At 46.0% G+C, this 19,452-nt stretch overlaps 1 protein-coding gene across 7 annotated transcripts in view; it reads left to right on the forward strand.

Moving 5' to 3' along the window:
* The window catches only part of PDZD2 (PDZ domain containing 2), a 241,109-nt gene that overhangs the window by 83,490 nt on the left and 138,167 nt on the right, over positions 1 to 19,452 (forward strand). Inside the window, exon 1 of one of the 7 annotated variants that reach the window (XM_083465647.1) lies at positions 9,483 to 10,371. The exons of 5 other annotated variants lie outside the window; for them this stretch is intronic. The gene's annotated coding sequence lies outside the window, so the exon portion shown is untranslated. Of the gene's footprint in view, positions 1 to 9,482; positions 10,372 to 19,452 lie in introns of those variants that run through there. One more of the 7 variants, XM_083465646.1, reaches the window with a different exon arrangement.

The raw sequence follows: 19,452 nt of genomic DNA on the forward strand, positions 1-19,452 counted from the left end.
GGCAGTGAAGTTGGAAAGGGTGAAGAAAAGTCTTTGGGGGGTGGGGGTGGGGAGTTAATGGAGACGCCATCTGTGCTCGCAACATTAAATTCGACGTCTGAAAGAATGCCCAGACTCCTGACTGGAGAAAGTGATCAAGGGAAAATCCAGGAAGAAAATCCTCATCTATGATTTAAGCCTGGATTCTTGAAACATTAATAAGTGGCAGGCTTATGGCACGTTTTGGACATGTGTTTGCTGGTGCATGAAAATGCAGTGGAAATTGCCTGGATGAGATAGTAAAGCAATCGGCTTCGTATAGCTCTATGTCTAAAAAAAGGTAAAAGTTATAGGACCGCTGGACGGTTAAGTCCAGTCAAAGGCGACTATGGGGTTGTGGCGCTCATCTCGCTTTCAGGCCAAGGGAGCCGGCGTTTGTCCACAGACAGCTTTCTGGGTCATGTGGCCAGCATGACTAAACCACTTCTGACGCAACGGAACACCGTGATGGAAACCAGAGCGCATGGAAACACCGCTTACCTTCCCGCCACAGCAGTACCTATTTATCTACTTGCACTGGTGTGCTTTCAAACTGCTAGGTTGGCAGGAGCTGGGACAGAGCAATGGGAACTCACGCTGTCATGGGGATTTGAACCGCGACCTTCTGATCAGGAAGCCCAAGAGGCTCAGTGGTTTTGACCATGGCACCACCTGCATCCCTACATCCATAGCTATATGAAGTAGGTTGCTTTTCTATCCCATCTGTACTCCCAACATTGACATTGCTGCAGCTCCCCTGGGTAGGTCAGCTAGGGTGGGCCAAGGTGGCCGTAAGGTTGGTGGAACCAATTTGGTTCTCTTGCCAGTGTGACTGCTGCACAGCCCTGATTCTGCCCATGCCCTGCCCAATCCAGGTGGTTGTAGCGATGTTGATGTTGGGGAGGACGTGCTCTCTCTCACTACACCAGCCACTACTGATCTGTAGGGCATACCTGTGTTTATAGTGAGGGTATCCCTGCAGCACCCCTGATGTGACTTACCTGTGACTAGTGATGGGGAAATTTCCCTCTGCTTGAATTCAGAAACGAGTGGCTTTATATTCAAAGATGAAGGAGACCCATTTGCAACCGCCTGGTGCACGTTCAGTAACTAAGAAGCTGGAGACATCAAGGTCCCGTCATCAGAACAACACAGAAATGCTAGACGTTTTCTGCCATGTACGCGACACTTTGCATTTGTAATGTAAGCAAAACATTTTCTCACATGTCGTTTTACCACCAATGACCAGAAGCCTACTTGGGCTACCATTAGGGAAAGTAAGCTCATGTGCTTGCCAGATTTGCTCAAATTAAAGCAAATTTTAGTGTTTTGAAATCTAAGGCAGAGAGTAGTATGTTTGTGTGCTCTGAGGAGGTTCATAAATTGCTGCTTTTATTTTTGTGAAGAGAAAGGAAACACAACCTTTTGATAACACTGTCCCCTCTGGTTATACGTGCTTCTTGTGTTACTCTGAACATTAAACAGAACCAGAGTTAAAAATAGTTTTTGTGCTGAAATCTCTCAGGATTATACATGTCCTTAGGTTATTTTCTGTAACGATAACCTTTGTACCAGACAAGGGAAGAAAACATTCAACGTACCGCCTTTGGCTGAACAAAACAGTTGCAGAAATAATATCGGGGACAAACTGAGCGTTGAAGAAACACTTTCTTCACTTTGGAAGCAAATGAGTATTTTATGTAGCAAGAAAGAAGAAGAAAGCAAGAGCTGCTTATTTTGAGGTAATGTTTATTGGGGTTGTGTGTGTAAACCTGTTTGGCTGAGTAATGGTTGGTGTCCATTCTATATGGCTTGGATTCCATCCCATATGGTGTCCATTCCACTTTATACAACATGGGAGACAGAACCATAGAATTGTGGAGTTGGAAGGGACCCTGAGGGCCATCTAGTCCAACCCCCTGCAATGCAGGAAGCATGGCCAGCATGGCCAATGGTTAGGGGTGATGGCGGAGATGTAGCCCAACAACATCTGGAGATCAACAGTTTTTCCATCCTTGGGCTAAAGGTCCCCTAATGCGTGTGCACATCTTCTGCATTCAAAATGTGTCTTTCATGGTCGGACACTAACAAATGCACCGCATGCATATACATGCTGATACAGTGCGTGGGAATCGGCCCTCAATATTAACACAGGGCAATTACGTATAAACAGAAGTCTGGGTTTTACTGAGTTGTTTTCAAGTGATGCAAACATCTGTGCAGAGAAACTTCAGATGTGCCCATTTAATGACTCCTGTTTACCGCCTCTGAATGAAAATGTCACGAGAATTCCATTACTGATCATGCCAAGGATCCAAGTAGACTGGTGGTTTTTTCCTCCTATGGTCAGTGAGAGGCCCCTGGAATCTCATCAGGAGACATGAATAGCCGTCCCCTGTTGCTTGTCTCCAGCACCTGGTATTCAGAGGGGCGCTGTTTCCGTTAGCTAGTAAACTAATATTTCCTCCACAAATTTGTCCTTAAAAAAAAAAAGTCATTTAAATAACGGCCATCGCCACTTCTAAGGGTAATGAATCCCGTTAGATAATAAATAAGGACTTTCTTTTTCTGTACATCTGCACTGACTATAAATAAGTTTCATTGGGTGACCCTGAAGTCTTCTCCTAGAATGCTCAGTGCCCTGCCCAAAGCAGGCCTGTACCATATATGTTCATCCATGTTATTTATAATACGTGGCCATTTTATTTTTATTTAAAGGGTTTATAACCCACCTATAAAAGGACCTTTGGGAGTCATCCAGCCCAGTGCCCTGCTCAAGGCTGGATCTGCATTGCAGGGTGCAGCTACATCATCATCCCTGACAAATGGTTGTCCAGATATTTATCTCCAGCAAAGGAGAGTCCACTGCCTCTTGAGGCAGGAGGTACCACTGCCAGAAAGCTCTTACCATTAGGAGCTTTTGCTGAAATCTGTTTCCCAGCAGTCTCTGCCTATTGTCTCTATTCCCACCCTCTGGGCCAACGGAGAGCAAGTTTGGTCCATCTTCTGCTTGAGGGCCTTTCAGATATTTGAAGACAGCTATCATGCCTCACCTTAATTTTCTTTCCCCAGGCTAAACAGGTCCTCACATGACTTAGGCCACTTCCTCACCTTGCATTTAAACCTCTTTTAAACCATTTCAGCATTCATGGAGAAACCTGGGAACTGTAGTTTGTTAAGGGTGTTGAGAGTTGTTAGGAAACCACTATCCCCTTCTCAGAGCTATGGTTCTCAGAACAGGAACCATGGAAATAGACCACCTGAGTACATGAACTTTATTCCCAACACATTTCAAATATAACTTCTCCTCAAGGTATTCAAACTTTGTAAATAAGCATGTTGGGAATCAAGTCAACTCGGGTCTTCTTGGACACTTGTAACATTTGTCTGGTCCCTCTTCTTCTGTGCTGAGCAATGTGCTCGTTCGTGTCCATTTCCTGGGTGCCATTTGAAACTCTGCTTGATTCTTCCGGCAATATTTTTTCACAGTAGATGTCTGAACTGTCTGAGTTTATGATACTTGACAGACGCAGCAGATTAGCATAGCCAGGAGTGGGAAGGCGGAATGTTTTTATGAAGCTGCAAGAAAAGTCTTTTACCAGAGTGACCTTTCGTGCTCTAACATCTCTTTCTTCCCCATCCTGCTACAACCCATTTTGTTCAGTGTAAAAACAACCACACACACACTCCTTCCAAATGGTCCCTCCCTGATCCATCCTCCTCTTCTTCAGCTCCTGTAGCATCACTGCCAGAAGCCCAGGTGGGCAAGTTCAAAGGAACAGCACATAACAATCCACGCAGATTCCAGCGGGATGGAGGTTTTATCAAGAGTGTTACCATACAATCTTATCATATGCTTTCTCAGAAGCCTCACCAAATTCAGTGACACTTATTTCCAATTACTCCCTAGGATTGCAAGTATAATAATAATAATAATAATAATAATAATAATAATAATAATTTATTATTTATTATTTATACCCCACCCATCTGGCTGGGCTTCCCAGGCTCCTGTGTGCTGCACCTGAATAATCCCGAGCTGTAAAACTGACGGGGTTCCTTATTTATTTAGATGGTTTAAATACCACCCTTCCCACAGGCTACAGGGGGTGGTTTACAAATAAAAACATGTAAATAAGAATACGTAAAATCCATTAAGAGATACTGTTGTAAACTCACAACAATAGATCATTGACTGACAATAACAGTAGCAGCAGCTGGGTCTCTTCTCCTCCAAATGCCCTCTGAAAAGGATGCATCTTGGCCAACTGCCTGGAGCTATAGAGATGAGGCCAGGCAGACCTCAGCAGGGAGAGATTTCCACATGCAAGGAGCCACCACTGCAAAAGCCCTTTCCCAACCCTGCCTATCATGTACCTCAGCCTGCTTAGGACCACTGCAGATAAAACCCCCAAATCTAAAGCCCAACTTCCTAAATCAAATAGGGGCAAAGTAGATTTGAACCTGCTTTATGCAGAGTCTGATGGTTAGCTCAGCATGTCTCTGAATACCAGTTACCAGGTGACACAGGTGAGCCGGTTGCTGTCACGCTTTGGGGCTTCCCATAGGCATCTTTTTGGCCACTGTGAGAGCATGACAATGGACTAGATGTGCCGTTGGCCTGATCCACCTAAAAGGCTCTCCTTATGTCCTTATGCCACTCAGTGTAAAACCAGGGTTTCCCAAACTTGGGTTGGGGCTTCATCTGTTTTTGGGCTACAGTTCCCATCATCCCTGACCGCTGGTCCTGCTAGCTGGGTGTGATGGGAGTTGTAGTCCAACAGCAGTTGGAGACTGAAATTTGGAAAACCCTGGTGGCTGATAATACTGATTTAGATGGATTGATGGTATAGGATATCCGCATGCGTTCCAGTATTATACTACAGCAGCTGCTGACCTCTCTGTGTGATTTCAGGCAAGGGTCTTTTCTAGCCCTGGTGCTTGAGATTGCTTTTAAGGCGAGATCCCTCTGATTGAGCCAGGATCTTCTTCATGCAGAGAATGTGCTGCAAGATGGAGCTGTGGTTCCTTCCCATCGGAGCACATGGGTCACATACTTTTGGGTAGTGGGGTCCAGATAAACGGAAGTGTTCCTATGTGCCTGTTTCTCTTCAGCCATTTATTGGCATTAGATCTTTCAAAGAATGCGCACACAACAATGCATTATTTATGTTGCACTGTGGGAATGTTTTGTACATCACGCCCCCCTCCTCCTTCCCCTCCACGACACATTCCAGTTCTGAAGCTTATTTATATTTTCCTTGAATTAACGTTTTCTGTTTCGTATGGCTATCGAGGGACTGCTCTAAATGGGAAATAAAATGCGGCGCTCTGTCAGGCCTGATGCAAGCGAGCAGTTTCCTTGTGCTCCATTTCCATGTTTAAATAATGATGGGCTGAGAGCATACCATATCTCCATGTGTCAAGAGAGTTGCCTGATCAGCTGGAGAGCCGATATGAATCCCACCCCCATTAATTCTCCTGAAAATTGTTCGCTACAAATCTGGATATCGAAAGTTTGAAATTTAACACCAATCTTTTCAATCCCATGATATTTGAAGTCTGTGCTGGTTATCACATAGTAATTAATTAGTTATATTTGGCAGTATTTAATAGCTGACACACAATACATTTTGGTATCTGATAGCTAGCAAACTATGATATTTTTAACTATCGCTGGAATTCTTGAAGCATCTGATAATGGACAGGTTCATCCAGGGGTATCCAATATGGCAGCCTCTAGATGTTGTCGGAGTACAATTCCCATCATCCATGACCATTGCCCATGTTGGTTGGGGTTCATGGGAATTATATTCCAACATCATCTAGAAGGCACTACGTTGACTCCTCTTGGCTTAGGCTTCCCCAGCCTGTTGCCTTCCAAATGTTTTGAACCAGGGCTCTAATCATCTCTAACCATTGGCCATGCTGCTTGGGAGGAGTGCAAGACATGTGGTGCACACCAGTTTGGGGGAGGCTGCTATTGCATGCACACACCTGAATGATAAAAGAGACTGTTGGTAAGGTTAAAGTCGTCAAATTTGAAATCAGGAGTTTCAAATTTGAAATCCTGTCAAATTTCAAAATATTTTGTTTTGGTTCAAGTTATCTCGGTAATCAAAACCATGTGGAAACAGTGTTTATGGAAAATGGGCTTCATGTACTAGGATAAACATTGCAAAATGTTGCCGTGAATGGGTCTCTACTTTATCTTATGTGGCAGGAAATAGAAAGGGCTGGCCTTAACACATTTGGAACAAGGGGACCCAACTGCGGCTCTGACCTGTGGTTTGTGGCAGCCAATACGTAGTCAACCCGTTGATTGTCGTGCGTCGTGCGACGTGAAAGTTCTAGGTCACTCATGACATCCAGACAGTGACATTCAGCATCTAATGCTCATATCATATTGGTGCAAAATTCAAATATTGGCCAGTTTTGCTATATAGTTGCACACACAGTTGACTGATTCCCTCGGGCAGGCAGAGGGCCTTCTCGGTAGTGGTGCCCGCCCTGTGGAATGCCCTCCCACTAGATGTCTAAGAAAGAAACAACTATCTGACTTTTAGAAGATATCTGAAGGCAGCCTTGTTTAGGGATTTTTTTTGTTTTTAATATCCTGTTGGAAGCCACCCAGAGTGGCAGGGGAGGCCCGGGTAGGACCAGCAACCCTGGTTATATGGGGGGGCTGGGCGGGAGGCATGGGCTAGTAAATAAAGTAAGTTTTTTTGTGCAGAGATCGATTGCATTACCATATTTATGTGAAGCCCAAGTGTGCCACCACAGTAGTTGCTTGAAGCTGGCAGCCAGAGAGACGATGGTCTTTATTACGGACACAGTCTTCCCACCCATGGCTGCAAGCAAGGGTTTGGAGGTGGGTGGGACTGGAATCTCTGGCATTTGAAGAATGAATGGTGGGGTGCTGGGATCACCCTGGGCTTGTGCATACATGCTCATTAGTCTCTAATGGTTTTCAAAACGCTGCGCTGCAACTTTATTATCTCCTCTACCTGCGCTGATTGAATAGATACGGTACCTGTTTTCTCACTGTATGTGACAGTTGCTGGTGTGCACTCTGTAAAGGAGCATATCTACCAAAATATGTCTCTTTGGCTGCTGGAGCACCAGCTGTTCTGCTCAGATGCAAACTCAGTCAACCTGGCTACCGTACACTGTGAGTTTTGAATGATGGACCATGGTTAATGGTAGATTGGCGCAACGCTGAGCATTTGTGGTATTTAACTGTAAAAGCAAGCAGGGTGCACAGCAAGCGGTAGAGAGAAGTTTGATTTGAAGAAGGATTCTCCAGCTGCCTCAGGGCTCCCTGGGAAACACCTTTCTGAGGCCACTTACTCATTTCCACGCTATGAAGAGCTGCTGTTTCGCTTCATGTGCCTCTGCTTTCATTGGAAGGTTGTTGGATGGTTTGTCTTCCCAGTTTTAGCAGACAGGCAGTCAAGTCGTGTATCCATAGCTGTGGCCAGAAGAAAAATGGCCACTGGGAGGAGCACAGAGAGAAGATACAGTGCAGCAGCACAACCAGATGCCTTCATCTGCCCCAGCTGCAATAAAACATGTCTCTCCTGTATCGGTCTCTGCAGCCACAGCAGTCGCTGCAACCTTCCGACAGCTTGACTTCAGCCCCAAATGCACACTCTTCCATTGTCTCCTGAGACAGATGGATGCTGGCACCTGACATAATGGCAGAAAGGGAAAACTCTTTCTCTATGAAGGGGTTTTAAGTTTCATGTACAATAGTACGGAACATAGGCTGATATACTTGGGGAAACCATCGGTTCACTGACAGAATCATCAGATCCTATTGTGCATAATAGGATGATAACAGTGAAAGCTTTCATAACAGTGGGAGCTGGACCACAAAGAAGGCTGATTGCCAAAGAATTGATGCTTTTGAATTATGGTGCTGGAGGAGACTCTTGAGAGTCCCATGGACTGCAAGAAGATCAAACCTATCCATTCTGAAGGAAATCAGCCCTGAGTGCTCACTGGAAGGACAGATCCTGAAGCTTAGGCTCCAAGACTTTGGCCACCTCATGAGAAGAGAAGACCCCCTGGAAAAGACCCTGATGTTGGGAAAGATGGAGGGCACAAGGAGAAGGGGACGACAGAGGACGAGATGGTGGGACAGTGTTCTCGAAGCTACCAGCATGAGTTTGACCAAACTGCGGGAGGCAGTGGAAGACAGGAGTGCCTGGCGTGCTCTGGTCCATGGGGTCACGAAGAGTCGGACACGGCTAAACGACTAAACAACAACAACAACATTGTTCATAATTTTAAGGCGGACTTGAGTTGGCGGCTGGGAGCGAGACATCAACAAGGGAGTAGAATAGCTACCACCACGTCAAGCCAAGCAGGGCTGAACAGGAATGTGGTGGGGGAGGAAATGGGGTTCTTCCTTTGTCAGGGATGTTGTGAGCCCCTCCCTTGAATTTTCAGGTAACTTAAAAAATGAGCCATGCCAGGTATTTGAGGGACGCTTGCCAAATAGCAAGGGAGGGGGAGGGAGGGCTAATGCTTGCATTCTTTGTTTAATAATGGAGTTTGTATTAAGAAATTTATATCCCACCCTTTGCCAAAAGGGAAGAGCATGCTTTACAACATAAACCACGGTAAGAACCTTAAAACACAGAAAAAATATTGGCAGATTGGGGCAATGTGACTTTAACAAAACAGCATGCCAGGAACACCTGTGATAAGAATTGCCTGGGGGGTCAGTCTTGAACGACCACAAGAGGTCAGAAACATGACTTTGTGTCTCAGTACTCAACAGCCACCCACCTGCGGAATTCATGTTCACCTAGAGAAAACGTGAGAGCTTTAATGCAGAAATTCTTTACAGTTGCTGGTGGTTTTAGACAAGCGTTCTTTGGCTGCAGTCCTCAAACCACTTCCTTTGGGGGTCATCCTTCTGTGAAAGCCAGTGGGGCTACTTTTGAGCAAATGGTGTGATGGTTTGCAGCCTTCGTTTGCTCTTCATGTAAGAGTGGGGAAACCTTTTTTCCCCCCTCCTGTCCGAGTTTATCCATCGCAAACTTTTGATGTTCAGGTTGTTTTGCCCCCAGTGACCAGATGGCTGTCCCTCAAAAAAATGCAGGATAATTTCCCTCTCCCTGTTTGATAGCACCACCACCGACTGCTCTTTTTTGGGGGGGGTGGGCAACTTAGTGTTCCCATTAATTCAAGACAGGAAGCCCTCTGGAGAAGTGATATAAACAGCTTAGCTGCCTGGGTCATGCTTCCTAATCGCTTTGCAGCTGGACGCTTGAACGTGTGGGGAAAGGGGGGGCTGCGCTTCTCCCCGGGGAAGGACCTCGCTGATTGAAGTTAGCCTGAACGGAGGGGGGGGGAACCCTGTGCGAAAGAAGGTGGAAAGGAAATGCTTGAGCTGTACAGTCAGATCAGACTCTCTGAGCCAGCGGGGTTGAGGGAGGGACGTATTTTACTACAATTGAATTCCAGGGTCTCTTTCAACCCGTTTCCTGACTTCTCGCCCCGTAGGTTAATTCCAAGACTCTCCATGGCAGGGGGAAGGGAGCAGAGAGTTGATCATGCCTGAAATAACCAGTTAGTGGCAGGGTAAGATTGGATTTTGTTTTTATTTTCGCAGCGGAGAAGATCTCTGGGCTTCGCTGTGCAGCTGAAACCCCTTCTCTCTTTCTGTTTCGCTTTGGATGCTGTCACCCCCGTTCGTCCCACCAACTGGCAACCTGAGAAAATAATGTTAGATTCACCTGCCTGGCTAACCTGAAGGCTCTCATTGTTTGGCTGGCTACCCCTTGTGTTTCTGTGGGTTTTGAGTTTTGGTGAGGTTTTCTGTGCATGTTTTTTGGGGAGGTCCGATTTGGGCAGCTTTGACAGCTGAGCACATTGCAACTGACAGAGCAGCATCAGGAATGCACGGAAGACTATTCGTGCTCCCGTAGCCAGAGGCAGCGAGGAGGAGGGCAGTAAGCTCTCCCAACCTTCTGGAAACTCATGTAACGGAACTGCTCCAGAAGGGTTTGCTGCTGCTTTCTGTTTTTTTAGGGTAAACAAGCCCTGTCTTTTTTTTGGAGGGGGAGTGCTTCTTGGGCAGAGGCGGACACAGCAGTAGCAGCCGCAGCAGCAGCTGGATCGCCCTCCCTCCTCGGGTGTTCAAGTGGCCTCTCGTCTTGGGTGCCAGCAAGCGATTAAACTAATTAACAGACTCATGGGATTGCTAAACCACCCACTCGTGGATTAACCCAGAGAGAGAGACGCCAGCTGCTCCTTACAGGAATTCCAGGGAAGACGAGGCTATCACGGAAGAGGAGGAGGAGGAGGAAAACCCATGAAGGGGATTTAGAAGGAAAAGAGGTATGTGCAACATACCGTAAGAATTGCAAATAATCAGGCGTGTGTTTGGGTCTGCTCCAGAAAAGGGCTTGGTTGGATGTATCCAGAGGCTGAAAAGTTATGTAGCAAAAAAGCCAGTTCAAACGCCAGCTGTGCTTTCCTCTGTTTTCTTTTTAAAGGTGCTGATGAAACATAATTTTTGCTTTATGGCTTGAAGTATATCTTGTGAAAGCTCCCATTTGCAGCTGGTTATTTTTAAATCGGGCTCTTCAGAAGGTTGCTCGGGTTAACTTTCCTTGTCACATAATGCCGCAGGTATACTTACCTGCTGCTGCTGCTTATCCTTTGCGGTTTTCCCTCCTGTTGCGACTTCTGTTTGCAATCAGAATTAATCTGTCTTGATTAAATCTGGAAGGTATATTAGAACTCCGACTGCATTCAGCAGCGGCAAGGTGAAAAGTCAGCAGAGACAGTGCAACAAGCCGATAACAGCCCCGGCTTAACAGCGTATGGGTGGGGGAGAGTGTGGGGAGGAAACACAGCTAATCTAGGACTAACACCAATTTATCGGTGCTTTGATTTCCAGTGTGGTTTTGCTTTTGGAGCTTTCAGCTCCAATGCAAAACTGGATGGGGTTCTGGGCAAAACATTGTTTACGATTTCGCCTGAGATTAGGTTCTGGCCCGAGGCAAACAGGGTTCTGTCCAAAACCACTAAACACTTCATCAGGAGGAAAATGTTTCAGAATCGAAATCAGCAAAATGTTAAGGCATCCTGTGTGCCAGCATGAAAAGTTTTTTTTAAAAAAAATCTAGTCCCAAAATAATTCTCTATAGCAAGGAGAAATAGGAAAGTTTTTTTTAATATAGGAAAAGGATACTTTGTGCTGAATTGTAAGCAGATTGCTATAATCAAATGTGTATTGCAAGTTGCACTCTGTGTGTGAGATGTCATATGTACACAAACACACACACAATAGATGGGGTAAAAGTTCTTGTAGGGAGGTCTTTTTTAACCAGACTTTTGATTTGTGTGGAGTTTGCAGGTTATACATTTTAAGGGATCACCTTGTATTTACGGAGAATAGACGCGGTTAAAATAAACTTTTTTTTAATGCACATGCAAAATATCTGCTTAGTACTGCATTTTGGCAGGGTCTTGGGACTGTGAGAGGGGGCGGGTGGGCGGGAAAGATTGCAAATGATACTAATAACTAAAATATGGCTTTGAAATAAAAGGCAGCTGGGACTGTTAAATATTAGATTGCTCAACCGCGTCTTTCCCATGGCAGCAGCTTTTGGCAAATGACTTTCCACACTCAGAGCCTTTATTTTTGGAATGGTCTTGGCAAAGACAAATGCCCAAATTATATCGGTGTGCGTGCCGTTCTTGTGAATGAATGAATAAGTAAACACATTGCAAGAAGACCAATTAGCATCTATCTCTGTTGTGCACCGGTCAATAGTATCTCATCAAATATGTATTAATAAAGGATTCCCTTTTTGAAAGGACATTAAAAGACAGAGAATGATGGCCTTAGACCTAGTCGGTGGTATTATTCTACTCTCTCTGTTGGCACTTTCTACCCAACCCCCTGCCCCATTCCTCTTTATCTCTCAAGTGCACACCCTTGTTGCACATGGCAGAACTCCATCTTTGACTCCCTGCTCAGCAAAGAGCAGGTCTGCATGTCTTTTTGGGTCTTTAGGGTCTCCTCGCAAAATTCACATGAATACATAAAGTGCCTTAAAGGTAAAGGGACCCCTGACCATTAGGTCCAGTCGTGGACGACTCTGGGGTTGCGGCACTCATCTTGCTTTATTGACCAAGGGAGCCAACGTACAGCTTCCGGGTCATGTGGCCAGCATGACTAAGCTGCTTCTGGCGAACCAGAGCAGCACATGGAAACGGCGTTTACCTTCCTGCCGGAGTGGTACCTATTTATCTACTTGAACTTTGACGTGCTTTTGAACTGCTTGGTTGGCAGGAGCAGGGACCGAACAACAGGAGCTCACCCTGTCGTGGGGATTTGAACCGCCGACTTTCCGATTGGCAAGCCCTAGGCTCTGTGGTTTAACCCACAGTGCCACCCGCCTTATGCAGAGTTAAATAACTTTCCCAATTATTCCCAGTAATATTTTATTGTTTATTTCCCACCTTCCTTCCACCATGGAACTCAACGTAGCAGACATTGGGTTCCCCAGGTGATTTCGCCCAGATTTCCTGCTTGGCTTTGGCCGGGTGGCTTGAATTGCGTTCCTTTAGCAGCTCTCCAAGGTGTGGCCAGCAGAGGTCTACCTGAGATGGCAAGGACTGAGCCTGGGACCTTGTGCATGAGAAACATGAGCTAGGCCCCTTCTTGTGTGCTTAATTAATGCCATCCATGTGTGAGGTTGCCGACCCATATTCATCAGCATTCAGTTGCATTTGTAGCATGTCTTCTTGGTTGAACATGATGTGGGGCAGGAATGGGGAACCCGTGTCCCACCAGATGTTGTTAGGGCTGCGACTCCCATCAGCCTGGGATGATGGGAGCTGAAGTCCAGCAACATATGGAGAGTCACGTATTCCTCACCCACAATGTAGGGAATTGTAGAAGTGTTCTTAGCCTATTGTCAAAGAGCAAGGTGTCACTAAATCACACCATTCAAAGTTGGAGTTAACTCTTGATCAACAAAAACAAGCAATAAATCTCAACATCATAGCTTGAAATAAGACTTAGTTGTGTGTCCCTCTCTCTCTTTCTCTCTCTGTGTTTTTCTTAAAGTGCTGAGGTCTGGTATATTGAGCAGGTGCTGTGAGCCGGGGAATAATTTTCAGTAATCCTGTTTCTGCCATGGGCTCCCTGTATGGCTTTAATTGTGGTTTCAATTAGTTTTGAAATGCTCCATTATGCCCAGCAAGACAAACTGTGTTAAAACGCCACTGTGCTTTCCCACAGATTGGCTGTGTGCTTGCCGTCTTATTTTGCAGGTTCGAAATATAAATTCGCCAAGTTTTTGCACCTTGTGAATGTGCAGAACAAAAACTGCAAGATAACTTTTCACATTTCTTGGTCTGGTCTGATTTCCAGGATTGGTTCACATGCAGCAGAGAAGAGACCCTCTTGCTCTTGGGGGTGGGGCAAATCTCAGCAGTGGAGAATCTGCTTTGCGTGAAGAAGGTTGCAGGTTCAATCGCTGGCATTTCTAGGTAGGGCTGGATGAGACCCCTGCCTGATACTCTGAAGAGCCTCTGCCAGGCAGTGAAGAGACAGTTTTGTGCTAGAAGGACTTGGCATAAGTCATCTTTTGCTTCTATGCCAGCATTGAACACTGCTTTCCCCGCTGAGCTATAGCCTTACCCATTCATGAATGTACACCAGTTCATTTCATTGGTTATGGAACACTTAGATTACAGGCAGCTGACTTCAAGCATTGTTTTATAAGTTCTCTGCATGGTGTGTTTGATCTGTGATAGCTCACTCTCACATGCAGACATTGTGATAGATCAGTATATTGTGATGGTTAGCTGGTGACATACCATGAATCTGAAAACCAGATATCGCCCACCCCTACTGTTCGCCTCTACATAGTTCCATCCTTATTTTACACATTACAATATATTGGTATACAACAATGTTTAGCTGGTGACATATTGCCGTTTTGGAAACCAGCTATCACCCAGCCCTAGTTGCAGGTCATATTCCAGTCTGGCAGAAGCACTCAAGGAAGTGTGCAAAGCAAAGTTGGTGACAGGTGTGGACTGGGAGGGTGTGTGGCTGGGGAGAGTCTCAAACCCAGACAGAGTGGCCTAGAGGGCCATAATTGAGCACACTAAGATTCTCCATTCCTGGCCTAAAGGATTTGGATGTCCTAGTATCCTTTGCCGGGAGAGACAACTTCTTAAGACAACCAGGCAGAGGGCCTTCTCGGTAGTGGCACCCACCCTGTGGAATGCTCTCCCATCAGATGTCAAGGAGATGAGTAACTATATAACCTTGAGAAGACATCTTAAGGCAGACCTGAACAGAAAAGCTTTTTAAGGTTTAAGGTTTTATTATGTTTTTATATATGTATGTTGGAAGCTGCACAGAGTGGCTGGGGCAACCCAGTCAGATGGGCGGGGTCAGGATACAAAATAACAACAACAACAACAACAACGTCTGGAAATAGTAGGTGGGGAAGAAAAAAGTTCCCCATCCCCAAAATAGGCAGTAATGAGCTGGATGGACCAATAGTTTGACTTGGTCTAAGGACACTTCTCATGTTCCCATGACTCAGGCTTGCAGATAGCCACTCGCCTATGGCAAGTAGTGACTTTTAAAGACAAGGTTTAAGGGGAAGCATTTGTAGATTGAAAGTTCTGCTTCTTTCCCTTTTGACCATCGATGTGCCCCAAAATCAGCTCAGTGGACCCCAAGTAGCACAAATTAATGCAACAGAGATCTGATGACAAGAGCTGTTGGTTTTCTGCACCTTTTAACTCCCGTCTCGCCGTGACAAACCGAAGAACGCAGTGCAGGCAGTGAACCCCACCTTGCGTGTCTGTTGGTAGTAAATTGAGTTAAATTGGCTGGTCCGGGCACATCGTTGCTCTCCTTCCTCCCTTGGAGCTGTGTTGAGCTTGGCAGTAAGTGGAGTGGAAGTTAAGCACTAATCATCCATCTTTAATGATGGGCAATTTGTGCTAGATGAAATTTGTGCTTTGCTTAGGCCTCTGTCTGGCTGATAAGGGAGGGGGGCAAATTAAAGACCCTCTATCACCCAGTGCCAGGGTGACAGTTATTGTGCAAAAATGTGGAAGGAGTGCTGCCTTCTCAGTATATGAATGAAACTGAGAATCTCGGGAATTACTGTCAGGCCAACTCCCAATGAGTTGCTTTTCTTACGCATGCCATGAATCCGGCAGGAGAAAGCCGCACACTCTCCCAAGATCCTTCTGTGCTCTTTTAGACATTCTTCTGTGCTCTTTTAGTACAAATATTTATTTAGAAAGTTACAACTTCCTGGTTTCAGAGCCATCGGCCAGTGACCCTGAGATAAGTGTGATTAAGTGAGCTGAAACGGTTTTCGCCATTGGTTCAGAGGTGGGCTAAATTCCTTTGGAATCTTGCCCTTTAAACTGCGGCATCATCAGAGCTGCTTCAGAGTTCCTTCTGATATGGTCACCAGGAACCAAACATCTCAGAAATGATACCGTGGAAAAGGACACTCAAATTGATAAAAGTCAAATGGATTGTCAGGGCAGGGGGTTGGAGCCCTTTCCCTATCAGGAAAGGGATTTTTAGTTTATAACAAAGATGTCTGGATAAATAAGACAGAAAGAGTCATTCACTGCCAACTTGATATATCAAGGCTACACAAAAGGAGGATTGGAGTTCCTAATATTATTTGGTATTATTATATACGGGTGAAACTCGGAAAATTAGAATATCGTGGAAAAGTTCATTTATTTCAGTAATTCAACTTAAAAGGTGAAACTAATATATGAGATAGACTCATGTCATGCAAAGCGAGATATGTCAAGCCTTTATTTGTTATAATTGTGATGATCATGGCGTACAGCTGATGAAAACCCCAAATTAACAATCTCAGAAAGTTAGAATATTAAATGAAATCAGCAAAACAAGGATTGCAAATAGGGCAATATTGGACCTCTGAGAAGTCGAAGCATGCATATGCATTCAGTACTTGGTTTGGGCCCCTTTGCATCAATTACTGCCTCAATGTGGCGTGGCATGGATGCTATCAGTCTGTGGCACTGCTGAGGTGTTATGGAAGACCAGGATGCTTCAATAGCAGCCTTCAGCTCTTCTGCATTGCTCAGTCTCATGTCTCTCATCTTTCTCTTGGCAATGCCCCATAGATTCTCTATGGGGTTCAGGTCAGGCGAGTTTGCTGATCAATCAAGCACAGTAATCCCATGGGCATTGAACCAGGTTTTGGTACTTTTGGCAGTGTGGGCAGGTGCCAAAGTCCTGCTGGAAAATGAAGTCAGCATCCCCATAAAGCTCGTCTGCGGAAGGAAGCATGAAGTGCTCCAAAATCTCCTGGTAGACGGCTGCGTTGACCCTGGACTTAATAAAGCACAGTGGACCAACACCAGCTGATGACATGGCTCCCCAAATCAACACAGACTGTGGAAACTTCACACTGGACTTCAAGCATCTGGCATTGTGTGCCTCCCCATTCTTCCTCCAGATTCTGGGTCCTTGGTTTCCAAATGAGATGCAAAAGCTGCTCTCATCAGAAAAGAGATTTGGAGAGCCATGTCATCAGCTGATGTTGGTCCACTGCGCCAGAGTGGTGCATGCTGTAGTTATCTCCTGCTTGGATTACTGCAATGCGCTCTACCTTTGAAGGTGACCCGGAAACTGCAATTAACCCAGAATGCAGCAGCTAGACTGGGGACTGGGAGTGGCCGCCGGGACCACATAACACCGGTCCTGAGAGATCTGCATTGGCTCCCAGTACGTTTCCGAGCACAATTCAAAGTGTTGGTGCTGACCTTTAAAGCCCTAAATGGCCTCGGTCCAGTATACCTGAAGGAGCGTCTCCACCCCATCGTTCAGCCTGGACACTAAGATCCAGCGCCGAGGGCCTTCTGGCGGTTCCCTCATTGCGAGAAGTGAGGTTACAGGGAACCAGACAGAGGGCCTTCCCGGTAGTGGCATCCGCCCTGTGGAACGCCCTCCCATCAGATGTCAAGGAAATAAGCAGCTATCCTATTTTTAAAAGACATCTGAAGGCAGCCCTGTTTAGGAAAGTTTTTAATATTTAATTCTGTATTGTTTTTAACACTTGATTGGGAGCTGCCCAGAGTGGCTGGGGAAATATTATTATTATTATTATTAATAATAATTCGTAGGAAGTAAATAAATCCTGTTTGTGTGGGTCTGTAGTAAGTACTCACAGCCACATACGAAGATCCTGCTTTTTCAATTGGATGAATTTTGGCTGGGAAACATTCCTGAGCTAACTCCCAGTGGTCTGTAGCCAGCAACTTCAAAGTGCCTTGGAAAATGTCCTATGAAAATCAGTAAAAGGAAAAGGGAGTGGGGGGAATTTGTTAAAGGTAATAAAAAGACTGCCCTGCCTCTTTTTCTAAACTCAATTTCCTACAAATAAGATAGAGAAGCCCCCAAGAGCACCTTAAAACCCAGCTGATTCAATCCTTCAGAATGGTTAGTTATTCCAAAAAGCTGTTGGGGTAGGAAGCTGCGAAACTCTTTACCCTGCTCTGAAGTCAGAAGTCTGGGGCAGCCAATGCGTTATCTCAAGCTATTCTCGGTGGGGTGACTTCAAAAGAAGCCCCCATATGCATTCTTACTGGGTGTTGCGGTTGTTTTCCAGAAGCAGCTGTTAGATGCTCCAAATGTTGCTTCACAGCTGCAAATTCAATTTTCTCTAGTAAGATCATGCAAGCTTTAAAGAAGTCCAGCTGCTTTTAAAGGACAGCTATGGACTGCAGTTGAGTAAGATCTGGGCAAGGAGAAATTCAGTGGCAATTTTACACTGCCTCCTTCCAGAATAGGTACAGCAGATCACTATTCCTAGATTCCAGCACTTAAGACTTCTGCAGACGACCCGTTCATTGAGCATCTATCCTGATTCACTTGCACAAAGACCAGACTATATCCAGTCTTTATTTTGTGTTTATTCTGAAATGTTTGTGGGGAGGTTAAGCAGTAGTCCTGATTTGCTTGCTTATTCATCTTCCTGTTTTACCCCACACTTTCCATTGCATTTCCCTGTCACTTTCCTAACTGCAAAAAGTCCGTTTATTAATGGATTGTTGCAACAGAACAGCAGAGCACTTTAATCCACTTTAATTGGACCAATCTAATTTCTAGGTATGCCCTGGCTCCCTCCTTAAGGCGGAGGATTATGTGACCAGGTGTATGATCCCCTTGCCTCTGCTCTTGGAAAAGTAGACATCAAAGGAGCTGGTTTCTGGCTCAGGCTTCTGCATCACCTGCTAGCTTTCTGTCTGTGCAGAGCTTTGTTTTTTGCCATCCCAGCATGCAATTCTGTCTTTCCCAATGCAGGGCAATCTACAACAATTTTATAACGTGCCATGTGCTTTTTTGCTTATTGAAAAACGATAAACGGCTTTGGATCCATTCCAGTCCGGCTTCCGCACTGGTCATGGGACCGAGACGGCTCTGGTCGCCCTAACAGATGATCTTCGTAGACAGCTGGATCGAGGCGGGTCGGGGCTGCTGATTCTTCTAGATCTATCAGCAGCTTTCGACATGGTCGATCACGAACTTCTGGACCACCGCCTTGCCGACGTGGGGATCCAGGGCACAGTCCTTCAATGGCTGCGCTCGTTTCTCTCTGGTCGGGGACAGAGGGTGGCGCTTGGGGGGGAATTGTCATCGCGCCACTCCTTGGTGTGTGGAGTACCTCAGGGTGCGATACTCTCCCCGATGCTTTTCAACATCTTTATGCGCCCCCTCGCCCAGCTTGTCCGGAGTTTTGGGCTGGGTTGCCATCAGTATGCCGATGACACCCAACTCTATCTGTTGATGGATGGCCATCCTGACTCGGCCCCAGACACACTGACCAGATGTTTGGAAGCTGTGGCTGGATGGTTACGTGGGAGCCGGTTGAAGCTAAATCCTTCGAAGACAGAGGTCCTGTGGCTAGGGCGGGGCGATATGGGATTGGGGGGGCAACTCCCATCTCTTGCGGGGGCGCAATTAGTGCCAGCACCGTCTGTTAAGAGTTTGGGTGTAATCTTCGACGCCTCCCTTTCCATGGAGGCGCAGATTGCAGCTATAACAAAGACGGCATTTTTCCATCTCCGCCAAGCTAAGCAGTTGGCTCCTTACCTCTCTCGCCCTGACCTGGCCACTGTGATCCACGCGACGGTCACCTCCAGATTGGATTATTGTAACTCGCTCTACGTGGGGCTGCCCTTGAGACTGACCCAGAAACTCCAGCGGGTGCAGAATGCCGCGGCGAGACTCCTTATGGGGTCTTCGCTACGAGATCACATTCATCCGGTGCTACACCAGCTGCACTGGCTCCCGGTGGAGTACAGGATCAGATTTAAGGTGCTGGTTTTAACCTTTAAAGCCCTATACGGCCTAGGACCCTCGTACCTACGGGACCG

This window comes from Podarcis liolepis (genome assembly GCF_965112155.1).
Source record: "Podarcis liolepis genome assembly, chromosome: 11".
Classification (NCBI taxonomy): domain Eukaryota; kingdom Metazoa; phylum Chordata; class Lepidosauria; order Squamata; family Lacertidae; genus Podarcis; species Podarcis liolepis.